General features: G+C 38.0%; 1 pseudogene across 1 annotated transcript in view; it reads right to left on the bottom strand.

Moving 5' to 3' along the window:
* LOC149213052 (5'-methylthioadenosine nucleosidase-like) overlaps positions 1 to 10,279 on the bottom strand; it is a 61,698-nt pseudogene extending 51,419 nt beyond the window's left edge. Inside the window, exons 1-4 of the transcript XR_016250788.1 lie at positions 10,058 to 10,279; positions 9,872 to 9,933; positions 782 to 873; positions 387 to 493 (exon numbers count right to left, since the gene is read on the bottom strand). The product of XR_016250788.1 is annotated as a 5'-methylthioadenosine nucleosidase-like (transcript). The remainder of the gene's footprint in view (positions 1 to 386; positions 494 to 781; positions 874 to 9,871; positions 9,934 to 10,057) is intronic.
* Between the last annotated feature and the right edge of the window lie 4,509 nt (positions 10,280 to 14,788).

Here is a 14,788-nt window from a genome sequence, read left to right as displayed (position 1 = left end):
AAGAGTGTATGTACATGAAAGTACATGAATAAGAGATGGAAGACTAAGAGCCAACTTCAACAGTATAGAGTTTGGTTTTCATTTATTCCCCCTTATGAGCCTTAGAAGGGACATTTCATCAATTTTGTGTTTTATGAGAGTCAAGGAATTAAAATTCTCTTCCTTATAAGAACATGTAAATAATGTATGCCCACACATTCTAATAAGATACGAGCTGGAACCTCAGAATTTTTCTGGAGAAGGTATACATATTAAAGGATGAGTATAGGCTGCTTCATATTCAAATCAAAACAGGCAGCACATTGAAAGAAGTTGACAGGGCAAGTTGACAAATGATAAATGAAATAGAGGTCTAAAATGGTTTGGAAAAGCAGTGTGTTCAGTACCTTGAAGCCACCAGCAGTGCCTACATTTAAAATAATATCGGGCTTTAGAGCCTGTACTGAAGCATAAGTCACAAGAGCTGCCGTTACTGTTCCAACACTATCAATGCCTGCAACAAGAAACATATATATATATATATATATATATATATATATATATATCAGGTTATGGTCAGAATTTCCTGCCATCTGAGGACCAACAAAACCAACTAACAAAGTAATTTTGACAGCATATGCAAAGGACCTAAAGCTCCCAATGGGGCAACGAAGACCAGTATACAACGATACTGTCTGTGGGACTGTTAAAGCATATCCAACCTTCCATAATAATAAGTTTACTTGTTACATTGAAAGCTCAAGCTGAAAGATAATCTTTATAGCTACAACAACAAACTTACCAAATATTGTATCCTTTCCTGGAATAACAATATTAATTTCAAGATCTTTGTATGTTCCATGGTATCTAATCCAAGGGGCACCCTTTGGAAACCTGTACAGGCAGTAAGAAACATAATGTATAATTTCACATAAAACAGTATGCACATGCACTGGCACACTCATTTACAGAAATGTAACTCAAACTCAATTCAAGAAAACCTACAAAATGAATTCGGAATATAAAAGATGGTCTACTTGTGTGTCGTCAAACTTCTACGTGTAAACCAAGAAACCAAATATACAATTAGATGGCAAAGAAAAAATATGACAGACAGCACTGTATTAGGAATATGCCACAAAAAACACAGATTGTTCCAGAGTCTACAACCAATTAGACAACATTGTTCAAACATGTACAAGGTACTAATAACATAAGAACTGCCTCCTTCTGAATTTTTCCAGGAGAACCTTGTGCAGTAGGGTGTGCATCTAATAGAATTAAAAACAATGAGGGGTCCAATAAGTACAAGACTAGAGCTTTCATAGACAACACATAAAGATGACGTAGCCTTGAAAAACAAGTTCAAAGCCAATGGAAAGAGAGTAAGTAGAAAGAAGATAGGCGGTTGATTTCGGATAACTGAAGTATTTTGGGCACAGTTTCAAACTGAATTTCACTTCTTCACTGCCTCACTTTTGTGGAAATATACTCTTCTGGTTGACATTTTGATGGTCCGAGGCAGTTGCCAAATCCCTGTGGCATTCAGTACAGTTGATTGTTATTGGCTTTCTGTGGAAGCATCAATGTAAAGTTACTTTTTAGAAGGAACCCCTTTGTAGCCGAGCAGATTTGAGAGATTTTAAATTTTTATGCAAGTGCTAGATCCAGTTGTGAGAGTCAAACTCAGTGACTTCAAGTCCCTTTCTCTTGGTGCCCAGGCTCATATGTGCTTGCATTCTTCGCTTTTTTAGGGTAAGTTTTTCCCAGTATCCTTGTTGTTCATGTGATGTAAGTTTCTGATTGAATGATGCCTGGTTTAATCTTTGAAATAATATATGTAGCATTCCCAAAAAAATACAACAGCAGACGGACAAAATGTTATGCAATAGAAAGCTTTGAAGTAACACTCAAGCTGAGTTCATAGTTTATTTATGACATAAAAATCCTAGATAGATAAGATAAGATAATTTTATTAATTGTAAAACAAATGACCACAAAAGTAGGTCAATGGGACTCAAAAATACATCCTGTTGGAATACAATGTGGGAGAGCAAAAAGCAACTCCCAGGTAATAGTAAATACTGAAAGTAGAGGGAAAAAAAGGTACATCACAGATAAGTGTCTAGCTACACGTCACTAGGTCTAACCAAAATAGATATCACAATATCATAGGTGCAATGATGCAATGAGAGAGTCCGAGACTGGAAATCTGGGCACCTCAGTACAACACAGCAAAATAAATTGACAGCTTGGTATTCTAACAGAGGAAATTCTCAGACATGGAAATTGGCAAATACAAGAAAGGAAAAAGTAGCCACCTAATGAGCATAAACTGCAATTTTGGACAGTAGATGCACAATTACAGCATCTCCTTAAAAAGAATAACTTTGTCCCATTTTGTACCTACATCACTAATGTAAGATAACCATCTTTGATTTTAGATTTATTACACTTATTACTCTGCTTTTTGGTTGTTGTCAGGGAAGATTAATTGGTTATGTCTTCCTATTTCTCAGCTGTGTAAACTTTGTCACTTTTAAAGGGAAACATTGGTGTACACGTTTTCATGCTACAAGCGCTTCTGCACGACCCTGCCAAAGGTCATGGAATCGCTTATTGTTGGGTCATGTGGGTTACCAGTCACTTCTGTGGCAGGCAATTGATCTACCTTTCATCCAGGCATTCAGGGAAGAAGAGAGGAATTTCCCACAGGGTAATTCTTCCACAAAGAATGTTATTGCTACAAAAAGAAATTTTATGTTTCCCAAAGTTATCATACAGCATATGTTCTTGTTAAAGTTTGTAGCTCAGGTAGGTACTTTTCCACAGACGTAAATGTCTAGCATGCAGAAGTCACCTAATGGGCCCTTGAACCTTAGTAATTACTTTAAAAATTAAAGTAATTCCTTTATGAGACAATGTGAGTTTAATCTAATACAATGTAAAGGTTATTTGCATTAGTAAATTAGATAAATCTCAACCATCGATCTCAAGTGAAACGAGATCTAATCTCAGCTGTCAATTACTTTAGATATTAGGGTTGTAGATTCGGTCATAATTCAAGCTTATAAAAGAAGGGCCACACCAAGGGAGAAGACACACCACACAGTGGCAGAAGACGTTGGAAAGATATCTTCTCAAGTGAAGAGTAAGATACTTATGTGTCCCAGGTCCGAGAAAAGTGCATGGAACAGCAAGGGAGATCCAGATCAAGCAGATCGAGGATGGATCCAGGGCTTTATCTGGTGGATCAGATCTAGGGTATTGTTGTATATGTCAATTCCTCTGAGGGCCATTTTCCCAGCAAAGGAGCCTGAGTAGGTTTTGAGATTGATCTAAAGAAGATCAGAATCTTTGTGTGCGATAATGTGTAATTGATACTGGTTATCATTTTGTTTCCATTGAATGTTTACGTCAAAAATCCAGTTGTGTTTTTATCCAATAGATCTGCGATAAATCTACTTGGAATTAATTGCTAGGTACTAGGTTCATGGAAATTTAACATAGTATCAGAGCTTAGCCTCTAAGAAACCATCTCCGAATGTTCAAGTGCCAAGTATGTACAAGCATCCAAAGGCCAAGCAGGGTTTGGCCAGTAACTGTACGATGCATAATATTTGCAAGTTGAGAACCAGAGACCGTATGACATATGACGCATTACAATCATACAGCCGCCAAGAAAATCAAGGCAGAAAATAAGCAAATTTTTAATACGTAGCTGAAGGAAAAAAGGGGCGTTGGCCGACAGGCTGAAGGCAATAAAAATAAAAAAGGGGGATTTTGTTTGGTGGTGGTCAACCGCCAGCCACTAGGCTGACAAGGCCTGGCAGCCAGCAGATAGACATGTGCACGTAATCTGAGCCACTGCACAGGAACAGGGATTATAGGGCCAACAAACCAACAACAAGGGCCTGCAACAGAGTGTCATTGGAGTGGACCTGCAAGACACAAGCCCAACTGGCAAGATTAGTGAACAATCTTGATCCGCAACAACGAATTGACGAGGAAGTGACACCGCAGATGTGAGGAACCGTAGCAGCAACTCGTAGCCACAGGAGGTCGATAGTAGTCCAAAGCCATAGCCAACCAACAAAATCACGGGGCAAAAGGGCGGCAAACCAAGCCTACCCAAAAGCATCCCAGGCACAGAAGAAGGCAGAGGACTTTGGGAGGCACAGGAAAGAGTGGACAGGCACGACCAGCGAGACACGACTGCAGATTGGAGCCATCCATCAGCGTAGGGATGCAACAAAACTCAAGAGAGCCGCGGTTGGTCACTGATGCCAGACCCAACGATTGATCCGCCATTAAAGTGTGGGTCAACAAGGTAGAGCCACAAACGCACAGAAAAGGTGTCAGCGACTCAGCATGCAGCATAAGTGCAGCAGAGGCATAGGCTACAGTGTGGGTATAGCACAATGACAGCCAGTGCAGCAGGTGTGTGGGTTCAGGTGTCAGCGTAAGAACCCACCTGTAGATGCTACAAGTGGGGTTTACAGCAAACATCCGCATAAGAGACCATGAGAAGTGGATGCAGCCACCAGCAGTCACAACAGCCAAATTTTACAAGGTACAAAGGACAGTACCAAGTTTGCCAACAAGATTGGTGGAGGTCAACCTTTGTAGGTAGAAAGGGAGACCGTACCAGTCAAGGGCTTGGCAGCAAATTAATTTCATGGATGCCTAAAGGACCAAGTAAATCTTTTCAATTGAGTTTCTGATTTGGATATTTCAGCAACCAGTTTAAGGTTTGAGGGCAAGTTGGAGGGTGCCTGTAACTTCATTCCCTAGAAGCCAAGAGTTTCACTGATTATCATGGAGAATGGCATATCGGAGTTTGCTAATACCAAACTCACCCCACCTACAGATGTCGTAGATCTGGCCATCTACAATCAAAAGGAATGAAAGCCAGAAGAATTATCTTGGATGCAGTGAAGGATCATTTGATTCCTCACTATCCAAGAAGAATACAAGAAGCGAGATGTGAGAGGCTCTAACAAAGTTATACCAAAGAGAAAATACCATCAGGTAGATGATGTTGGGAGAAAAGCTCAGGAACACCAAGATGACCAAATCAAACATAGCAATTTCTCACCTCACCAAGATCACACAAGTTCGTTATGAGTTGGTTGCAGTTGGGGAGGCTGTGTCAGATCAAGAGATGGTAGGGATGACCTTGATTCACCAAGTCATGGGTTCCTTTCATTGAGGACATTGTGGCATGAGAAAAACTTCTTGATTGGGATAGATTGTGGGATGATTTCATCCAAGAGGAGATTCAATAGGAATCATTATGAAGAAGCTAGCACAAGAGTGATCATGAGAATCTTACTCTTGCCAGTTAGGCAATGAAGAGCAAAGAAAAAGGTTCGAGCAGTGAGAGTGAGGAATCGACCTCATAGTTGAAGAAGAAGGACTTCACTAAGATCAAGTGTCTAAAGAAGAAGAAGGACCAAAAGGATATGAAGTCAGTTGTTGTTGTGTTGGCAAAACCTCGGGTGGAAGAGTTAGGAAGTGTGAGACGAAATTCACACTTATTTCCTACCTTTCCTCAAGCACCATACCAGCACTTATTGTCATATGACAAGAGCACAAAAGTTGTTTGATAGCCTAACAAATAAGGACTAAGAGATGCATGTGGGGTTTGGTGATGATATCAAACATGCAATGAAGAGAGTTGGGACAGTGATAAACGAACTTGAGTCAAGAGGTGTGTTGAAAGTGAAGGACGTGTTATAGGTGCCATAACTCAATAGAAGTTTGCATCAATCTCTATGATAGAGAAGGAGGGATTTGTTGTAGTGTTCCATGATGGGCAGGCACTGATTAGATTCATCTAGCTTTGACAATGGCCACATAATTGGAGTTAAAGTGGGCAACTTGTACAAGCTAAACGGCTAGCCTATTTAAGAAATGGCAAGCAGTAGGACAATGACAGAGAACAAGGAACGAGAAGTTCTGAAGGTTGAAGAGAGTAGATAGAGTAAGCCTTTAGGTTCAAGATGGAAGGACTAGTCAGCAGATCCTTCCAAGTTTGTCAAGAAGGTCTCATGTTATGTGATGAATTTATAGGATATTCAAGAGCAACAGGCTTCTAGGAGCAACTTAGCCAATTCAAAAACAGTAGGCCTTCGAAAAAATTATGAACCAAGTGGCAAGGAAGGCTTCCAATCCAAAGGGAGCAACCATGGTAGTGAATGCAGTGCGGGACAATGTTCTAGGAACGGAGCCAGCTCCAAGTGGTAGAAGTACCTCCATCGCTAAGAGGGTATGTTGATGATTGTAGCTCCGGCAAGTTCTTCTGCACAAGCCTAAGTGTCTGGGCATGAAAAAGTCGCCTAATGGACCCTTGAACCTTAGTAATTACATTAATAATTAAGTAATTATTTTATGAGATAAAGGCAGTCAAAGGATTGACTAACACTAGATAGTCAGTCAAATGATCGCCTTGTGGCACAAACGATGGAGTGGTCATAGGAATCAACTAGATCGTCAAATCAACTTGGACAATCAACTAATCAACATGAAAATAACCGACGAGATAACACAAATTTACCAAAACCAGTTGTAATGGTTAAGCCTCACCATTGGACCTAATCCTCCACATTTCAAGGAAGGTTGTTAGATTTGGTACCTATAAATAAAGGAGCCTACGGATCAAATAAATTGTATTTTCATCATTGTTCACTATGATTTGTGATGTTTCGATCATAATGCATTGTGCTTAATGATATAACAGTGTCTCTAGACACCACCCATCATCTTGGAGTGTTATTTTCTCTTTTGCTTAATTTTTATTAGACTTTGTTATTCGTTCTATGCTCTTGGTTCCTTAACATTAGAGCATGTCCCAACACCTCAATAAGAGGGAGTGTTGATGTTTGTAGATCGGGCATGTACTTTTGCACAAACTTAAGTGTCTAAGCATGTAAAAGTCGCCTAATGGACCCTTGAACCTAGTAATTACTTTAATAAATAAAGTAATTCTTTTATGAGATAAATTGAGTCGAATACAAAGGTTATTTGCATTAGTAAATTAAACAAATCTCAATCTTCAATCTCAAATAAGGTGAGACCTAATCTCAACCATCAATCACTTTGGAGATTAGGGTCGTGGATTCATTCATAGCATCAATCACTTTGGAGATTAGGGTCGTGGATTCATTCATAGCTCAAGCTTATAAGAGAAGGGCTAGGCCAAGGGAGGAAACAGATTTCCTCAAGTGAGGAGTGAGATACTCATGTGTCCTAGCTCTAAGGAAAGTGCATGAAGCAGCAAGGAAGATCCAAAGGATGGATCTAGGGCTTGATTTACCATATCAAATCCAGGGTATTTTTGTATATGTAAATTCCTCTGAGGGCCATTTTCCCAGTAAGGAACCCCAAGTAGGTTCTGAGATTGAGTTAATGAGTAACTGTTGACTGGATAGAATTTGTGTGTGTCTAATGTGTGATTGAGATTGGTTATCATTTTGCTTCCACTGCATGTTTACATTAAGAATTCAGTTGTGCTTTTATTCAGTCGATCCGTAATAAATTTGCTAGAAATTAATTGCGAGGTATTGGGTTCATGGAAATATAACAGTTCTCAGGGTACAAAGTATACCACTCTTCAGATCAACCCCAAGTTTAGGTACAGCATCCAACTAGTAAGAAGAAAGGTAATTGAAAAGGACATCAGTGATACTGGAAGCTTTTGGAGCAGGTTACAAGACAAGGGAAAACAACCACAATATATGCAACTGATGATAAACATAGAAGTAGGATGTGTCTAGCCTATCTGATCTCATATGATGACGTTTCTTTCATTTTAGACCTGTAAGATAGTAAGGCTGCTGTTTTCGATCCTGTACAATCAACCTGGATTCTAAAGAACAATTAGTTTCATAGATGCTATCACTATTGCATTTAAATCAACACAACTTTGTTTTTTTCTGTTTCCCTCTGTGCAAGAATGATGGCGAGAAGATTATGATCTTTTGCAATTATTGTTTTCTGTACACCAATTTCTAATTTGAATCGAACGTAAAAGTAACTGCATTCCGAAACTGAATAAATAAGTTCCTTATAATAAATTACACCAGGAAATTGAGAAAATTGTATGCCAATGACTCGGAAGGAATTCAATTTTAATATACACACATTCAACTTGGCAAATCCATATGCTGTAGGTATCGAAGTGCGTAGAATTGGTGACTCAAAATTCATCATGGAGGGGATGTAATGCAGGTTTGAGTTTCTGTTTTCTAGCACCACCTTTCCACTGCCTATTAAATTAAGTTTTATTTGACATTAACAAATTTACTTACTTACAGAGGCTTACTCGAACAATTTTACTAACAACGGTGCGAAAAGGTAGTGTACAGCAATAATGGGGAAAGGGTGAAAAAGATAAAAAGGAAGACATCCAAATAATTAGTGGAGGAAATGGGAAAAAATCGCCAGGTAGCGAAAATCGAGCAAAATTAAGAACTGGACATAAAATCGACAACATCCACATGGGACAAAATAGAAAAAGGAAAAAAAAATTAGGCCATGATTTTTCACAAAAAGAATTTAAGTAAATAATAGTTTTGCTCCGAATCGCCAAATTAAACAACCTTTCTGGTGAACTGGGAGAAGTTCACCAAGTAGAAAACATGGAGAAAAAATCAAACAAGCGGGAATTGAAAAAAACCGCAGAAAATGGAAATTTTCCAGGCCATGATTTTTAACAAAATTTTCAAGGGAAAAACATTTTTGCTTCGAAGCACCCAATTAAACAGCCTTTCTGGTAAATCCGATCTGTAAAAAGGGCCATTTAACACAGCTCCTTTCACTAAAATAAGTTTTAGTTATGTAATCTACCACACAAACTTTTATTAGGCGATTCTATTAGAGTAGCCAAGTAGATTTAACTAAGTTCTGTGCTTCATTCCGATCTAGTTTAAGAAAGTTAGAGCTGGCCATAATAATAAAATCTGTTAAAAAATTGTTATTGGAAACATAGGGCTGTCCGAAATGGCATATGTGGTTTTATTAGAAAGTGGTACAATAGGAAACGGCAAACCTTAAACAACAGATAGACTTGCTATTAATTCTTGCTCCGGAACCTTGACATAACACGTATTTTCCCGAAAACCTTGAAAAACATTAAGATTCTATCTGCATCTCTGACAAGTCGGTCGGAAGCTCGAGATTTGCTGAAGAGAATGGCCCCATATAAAGCTGTATTTGACTCGCATATGTGCTTTGAAGTGTCCGACAAAGCGACTCTAGGGTACTTAATACTCTAAGGTACTTTAAAGAATCCGGAAGCATTCAAGGAAATTTATCTAGAGATATAGGAAATCTGCCAAGCTGCAGCAATTTAAACACAGTATATGTGTTTTGCCGTACCCGATGAGTGACATTAAGGTAATTTAATCAACCTGGAAGCATTTAAGGCAATCTACAAAGCCACAGCAATTTTGATAATAAAAAAACAAAAATATAAAAACGTCAAAAAGGACGGGTAAAAAAAAGATCGAGAGAAAGATAAAAAGGAAATATGAAACCGGATAACATGGCCAACAGAAATGAACAGAATCATGACTATATGAGCAAAAATTAAACCGTATACAGAGTAAAAGCTACGCAGAGAATTGCATCATTTATTTCTAATATACGGACCTTAAGCAGCGATGTCAACGCAAATTTGAGAAAACGAAGTAATTATGAAGATTTTAATCAAAATGAAACCTATTCTAAGCAGCGATTCATGGCAAAGAAAGTTAGATACATGGAAACTCCAAGGACCGTAAAAACAAATTGTCAATAAATATAAACTTTCGCTTAAAAGATCTACAGAATTCCAGATAAGTCAAAGCACAGCTTACAGTGTACAGAAACAAAGATAAAAGAAGCTCACACTGAATCTTCGATCTCCGAAAGAAAACTTGCTTACTAAAGGAAGGGCTTCTGCCTGCATGGCTGAACAAAGATTTTAAACAAAAACATCATCAAACTTATTTAAAGCTTCAACTGCAAGTACTGCAAATTTGACGTCTAGGGTTAGAATCCCGCCGATTCATGAGGAAAATTATAATCCACATACCTATGTACATGAGAACGCTGGAAATGGCACGTTCTTCACCTTCTGATGATGTCTGCACATTCGCAATTGGATCCTGCGGAGGTGCCATGGTCGATCCAATTGCAGTTTGCCGGCTCGAGGACTTTGCAGCTGTTCCCTTTCTTCGCCGCAAGATAAAAGTTTAGTGAAGAGTTGTTTTAACAAGTTATCTTTTAATTAAATATAATGTAGGCTGCACTTAAAAGAAGTTTATAGGGGTAGTCAATGTAATGTTTATGGGGCAGTCAACCGAGTGTTCTAAGTCAGTATGGGACCCTTGTGACTCGAGAGGTTCAAGATTTCTAGATACATGTTTGTATCAGAAAGAACTTGTGACTCTAGAGGTTCAAGATTTCTAGGTACATATCTAAGGGGGGTTGTAGTGAAGGTTTTTTTGGGGGGGGGGGGATGTTCACTCTTTTTAACTTTTATAAGGTGGAGTGTAAAATTTGCTTTCAAATTATTTGAATTATTATTGTTGCATTTTATTGCGAGGTTACCTACCATTCTCTTCTCATATAACAACTTGAATTGAATTTAGATGATAAAAAATATAACACTCGCTTTCCACCTATTTAAACCTACGACCTTGAACTTGCTAAATATTATTAAAAAAACAGTCGCTTTATTAAAAATCGCTCAAGTACGGATATTTAAAAATAAAACTCTTAAAATAATAATTAAAATATTTAAAATAATAATAATTAAATAAAACTCTTAAAATAATAAATAAAATAATTTTAATATACTGACTTTTAATGAATGTTATCACTTTAACTAAATTAATCAAAACCATAACAATATGTTATGGGCAAGTCGTGTGCCCCTTTGATTTTTCAAATAAAACTGAAAGAGTGTGGGTCCCAGATCAGTGGGGGAAAAGGATCACGGTTCTTAGGATAACGACTTATTTCAAATATTTATGAATGTGTGTGATGAATCAGCTGACATTAAGCGGAGGTTTTGTTTCAGGGCACTTCCTCAACATGGAGGCCTAAAAAAAGATTCGGAAAAAACTTTACGTTAATTGCATTATTGACTCTTTAAAATCTGGTGAATGTATTTATTTGGACAGTCGCATTCAGTGGAGCGAAATAACTTATTGTCATTTTTATAGGTTGTTTCTAATTTAGTTGGGGAGAAATGTTTATGTAAAAATAGTAAAATAATAAATTAAATTAAATTAATATTGGTCATGATTAAAATATTTTAATTTGCATCTTAATTTTATATAGAGATAAAAAATAAAAAAATAAAAAATACTTTTTAATATGACGAAGAAATGGAGATGAGTAAAAAAAGTTAATTTAATTTTTATTACAAAAAAAATGTAATTTCTTTACTACTTAATATTGAGATGACAAGCCCCGGATGCGGGTGATGGCACGTCAGATGGGGACGAGCCACATGCCCAGCATGTGCCGCCCCGTGCTAGCAACAGAATGTAATGGTGTTTCGCCGCCAAAGTATATTGTTCAGTCGCCCGCGCTCTAGGCATTCAATGCCAAGCAGAGTGAAACGATGGGGATGCAGGTCGCAGTTAATGTGTGCTCACATCGAGGGAATGATGCGAGTTTTCAAGGGGAAGATGGATCGATGCAAGTTCATTTGTATGGAGAAGACGGGGCGGTGCAGGCACAGAGGATCTCTGAACGGGTGGGCGCTCTGCCACCTCAATACGCAGTCACTGCATTCCGTCGCTGTAACTCAAGCAATTGCCTCAGGTGGGAGCGGCAATTTAAGGGCAATCGAGGTAAATTGGAGGCGTGGAGTGAAATTTTTCCCTCAGGCAAAATCTGTTTGGTGGTCGTTACGCCTGCGTGCGGTTTGGGGCAAGGTCCGCACTGTACTTATTATTACTATACACTTCAGGAGCAAGAAGAAGGCATTGGGACGTCCATGGCAAAACTGCGAGAGCGGCAACCAAGCAGAAGGGGTCCTGGGCGAGGTGCATCCTCTCGCCACCCTGCAGCGGATGAGCACCATCACTGTTGTTGCTGCTATTGCCACAGGAGGGCAAGAGCCACACCACTCCAAGCCGGGCAGTTTATGGAGGTTGGCAGCTCAAGTGAAGGGGAACCAGTGCTTCCCGCTTTCGGCTCAGTCGTGTTCACCTTGGGCAGCTCAAAGGATAATGCAGGTATCAGTGCTCATATTTCAGTCCTCTTTACTAAAGCTCCTGAGGGAAATGAAGGTGGAATGCTGCCAGTTATGGCTGAGCCACCTCCAGAGGGCAATGGGGAGGAGAGTCCTGTATTGCAGCCACCAATTGAGGCGGGCTCCTCTGGGAAAGCGATCCAGCAAGCCCCTTCTCATCCCCCGGAGCTGGAACCTCAGGCCACCGCAAAGGATCCATGGGCCATGGGGGAAGGGATCCCTGAGGGCCAAGGTTGGAGCCACATCGTGGAAGAAGAGACCGAAGAATGATCCTCAGATGCACGTTCCAGCACACGCCTTTCTCTCTCGGCTCTGTTCTAAGCTAACGGTCTCTGCGGGTACTTGGGTACTGCTCGTCACTGTGTTTGTTTATTTTCAGTTCTTAATATTGTCTTGTTTCTATCGGTCTCGCGTTTGGACAAGGTCCACTGTAAGTTCTTTGATGGACAAGGTTCACAGTCAGTTTTTGATGGAAGCCCCTGCGCGGGCCGTCTCGTTCATGTTTAGCTCAGCGCTGTTCTATGTTCTGGTGTAGTCATGTCATTTTGGTCTTTTTGGTCTTTTGCCTCAGCAAGCTTTGGAGGAATTTGGGAAAGTCCTGTAGATGCTGCCCCTGCGAGGGAGCTTTTTGCATCAAGCTAAGCCATCCAAGGTGCCATTGCTGGGCCTGGATGGCCTGTCTCACTGCATGTAAAATTTACCTGTAAATATAATACAATAGACTAGCTAGCTTTTACCGAGAAAAAAAAAATATTAAGATGACAAGAAATAGTATTATTGATATTACACTATGTAATTCATTGCATATGATAATTAAAACAAAAATATATTTTAATGTCAACAAGATGGATCTAAGTTAGTTTTAGTTTTTAATTTAACTAAATGAAAAATTTTAATTTAATTTAATTAAATGAATATGTTAGTATGAACTTTTTTAAATAAAAAATTATAAATAAATAGATAGTTGAATTTACAAGAGGGTTTGAACTTTCAATTAATATTTTATAATAGAGTAATTTAATTTTTTGATGTTTTAATTTTTTCTATATATTTTTGGTTGATTTTGTTAAAAAAGTTGTAAGAAATAGTTTGAGATGTAAATTGTGTAATTTAAATAATTTAGGTTTAGAAAATTTGCCAAGGCACTAAATTTATAAATAACTAAAAATCACAATCTAACTTAAAATTATATCTTTATATTTTAAACCAAACAAATCAAATAACTACATTAAACTATAGTTATATAGACTTTTTAATCAATCAAAACATATTTGTAAATACAATTCTAACACAAAGTCAAATGTGTTTGGGAAAATGGTAAGGTTTTCAAAAGCCTTTTATTTATTTCCAAAATATTATTATTATTTGTAAATACAATTCTAACACAAAGCGAAATATGCTTTGGGAAAATGGTAAAGTTCTCAAAAGCCTCTTATTTATTTCCAAAATATTATTATTATTATTATCCAATTTTAAAGTCATGTATTTCCAAAATATTATTATTATTTATAAATACAATTCTAACCCAAAGCCAAATATGCTTGGGAAAATGGTAAGGTTCTCAAAAGCCTTTTATTTATTTCCAAAATATTATTATTATTATTATTATCCAATCTTAAGGTCACAGTGAAGCTAGACACCAAATTGGTGTATGAGACCCCCTTGTTTGTGGGACAAGAGACCCACCTTGGTGTATGAGTTTGTGGGACAAGAAACCCAACTTCCAAATTGGTGTATGAGACCCCCTTGTTTGTGGGACAAGAGACACAACTTCATGTAATGATTTGACTACTAAGTCCACGAAGGCATACATACTCTACCCCCCTCTAGTTTTGAACCTGTGACCTTTTAGGAGGAAACACATGCCCTTGACCATTAGGCCCACTCAAGCTGTATGAATGTGTAATGAAACATTAAAATTAAACTCTTATTTTCTTTTTTATTTTCTTTTTGCTAAAAAAATTATGGGTTTCTAATCAAAATGAATAATATCTTAATTTTATTTAATATTTTGAGATGAGAATAAACATTTTAATTAAAAAGCAAAAATTATTTATACAAATGTTCATAAGCAATGATTTAGTGGGTTTTGAGATGGTTTTGCTTCCTATTTTAGAAATCAATGGACTGAAGTTAAGTCAAAATGATTGTAGTTTGGTTAATCGAAATAATGTCTTGGGCATTCGATAATCCAACACTACCTATGTGTTTCACGACATGTGCTTAATTGCCTCTCGAAGATCCGTCAACTTTGGCAATGTGTTTGTTTATAAACACCTATGAGATTTGGTGTAATGGCAATTGTGATTCCAACAAGTGATATCAGAGCCAAAGTCTCAAGCTTGAAACACCCTCGACTCGTGATGGGGGAAAGATTGATGAGAATTGGATAATCTACCACTCCTTGTGTGTTTTGCAACATGTGCTTAACCAACTCTCGAAGATCTGTTAACTCTGGCAATGCATCCATTTACTAGCTCCTGCGGGTTTTGGTGTAATGGCAATCGTGATTCCAACACAATGATCATCACGATGTTTGTCATTAAGTATATGAAG

Source organism: Pinus tabuliformis, chromosome 1_1, assembly GCF_031772625.1.
Source record: "Pinus tabuliformis cultivar Carrire ecotype Pingquan chromosome 1_1, CPIR1, whole genome shotgun sequence".
NCBI lineage: Eukaryota > Viridiplantae > Streptophyta > Pinopsida > Pinales > Pinaceae > Pinus > Pinus tabuliformis.
The sequence above is the reverse complement of the archived record's forward strand: the minus strand, read 5'-3'. Positions and strand labels throughout refer to the sequence as shown.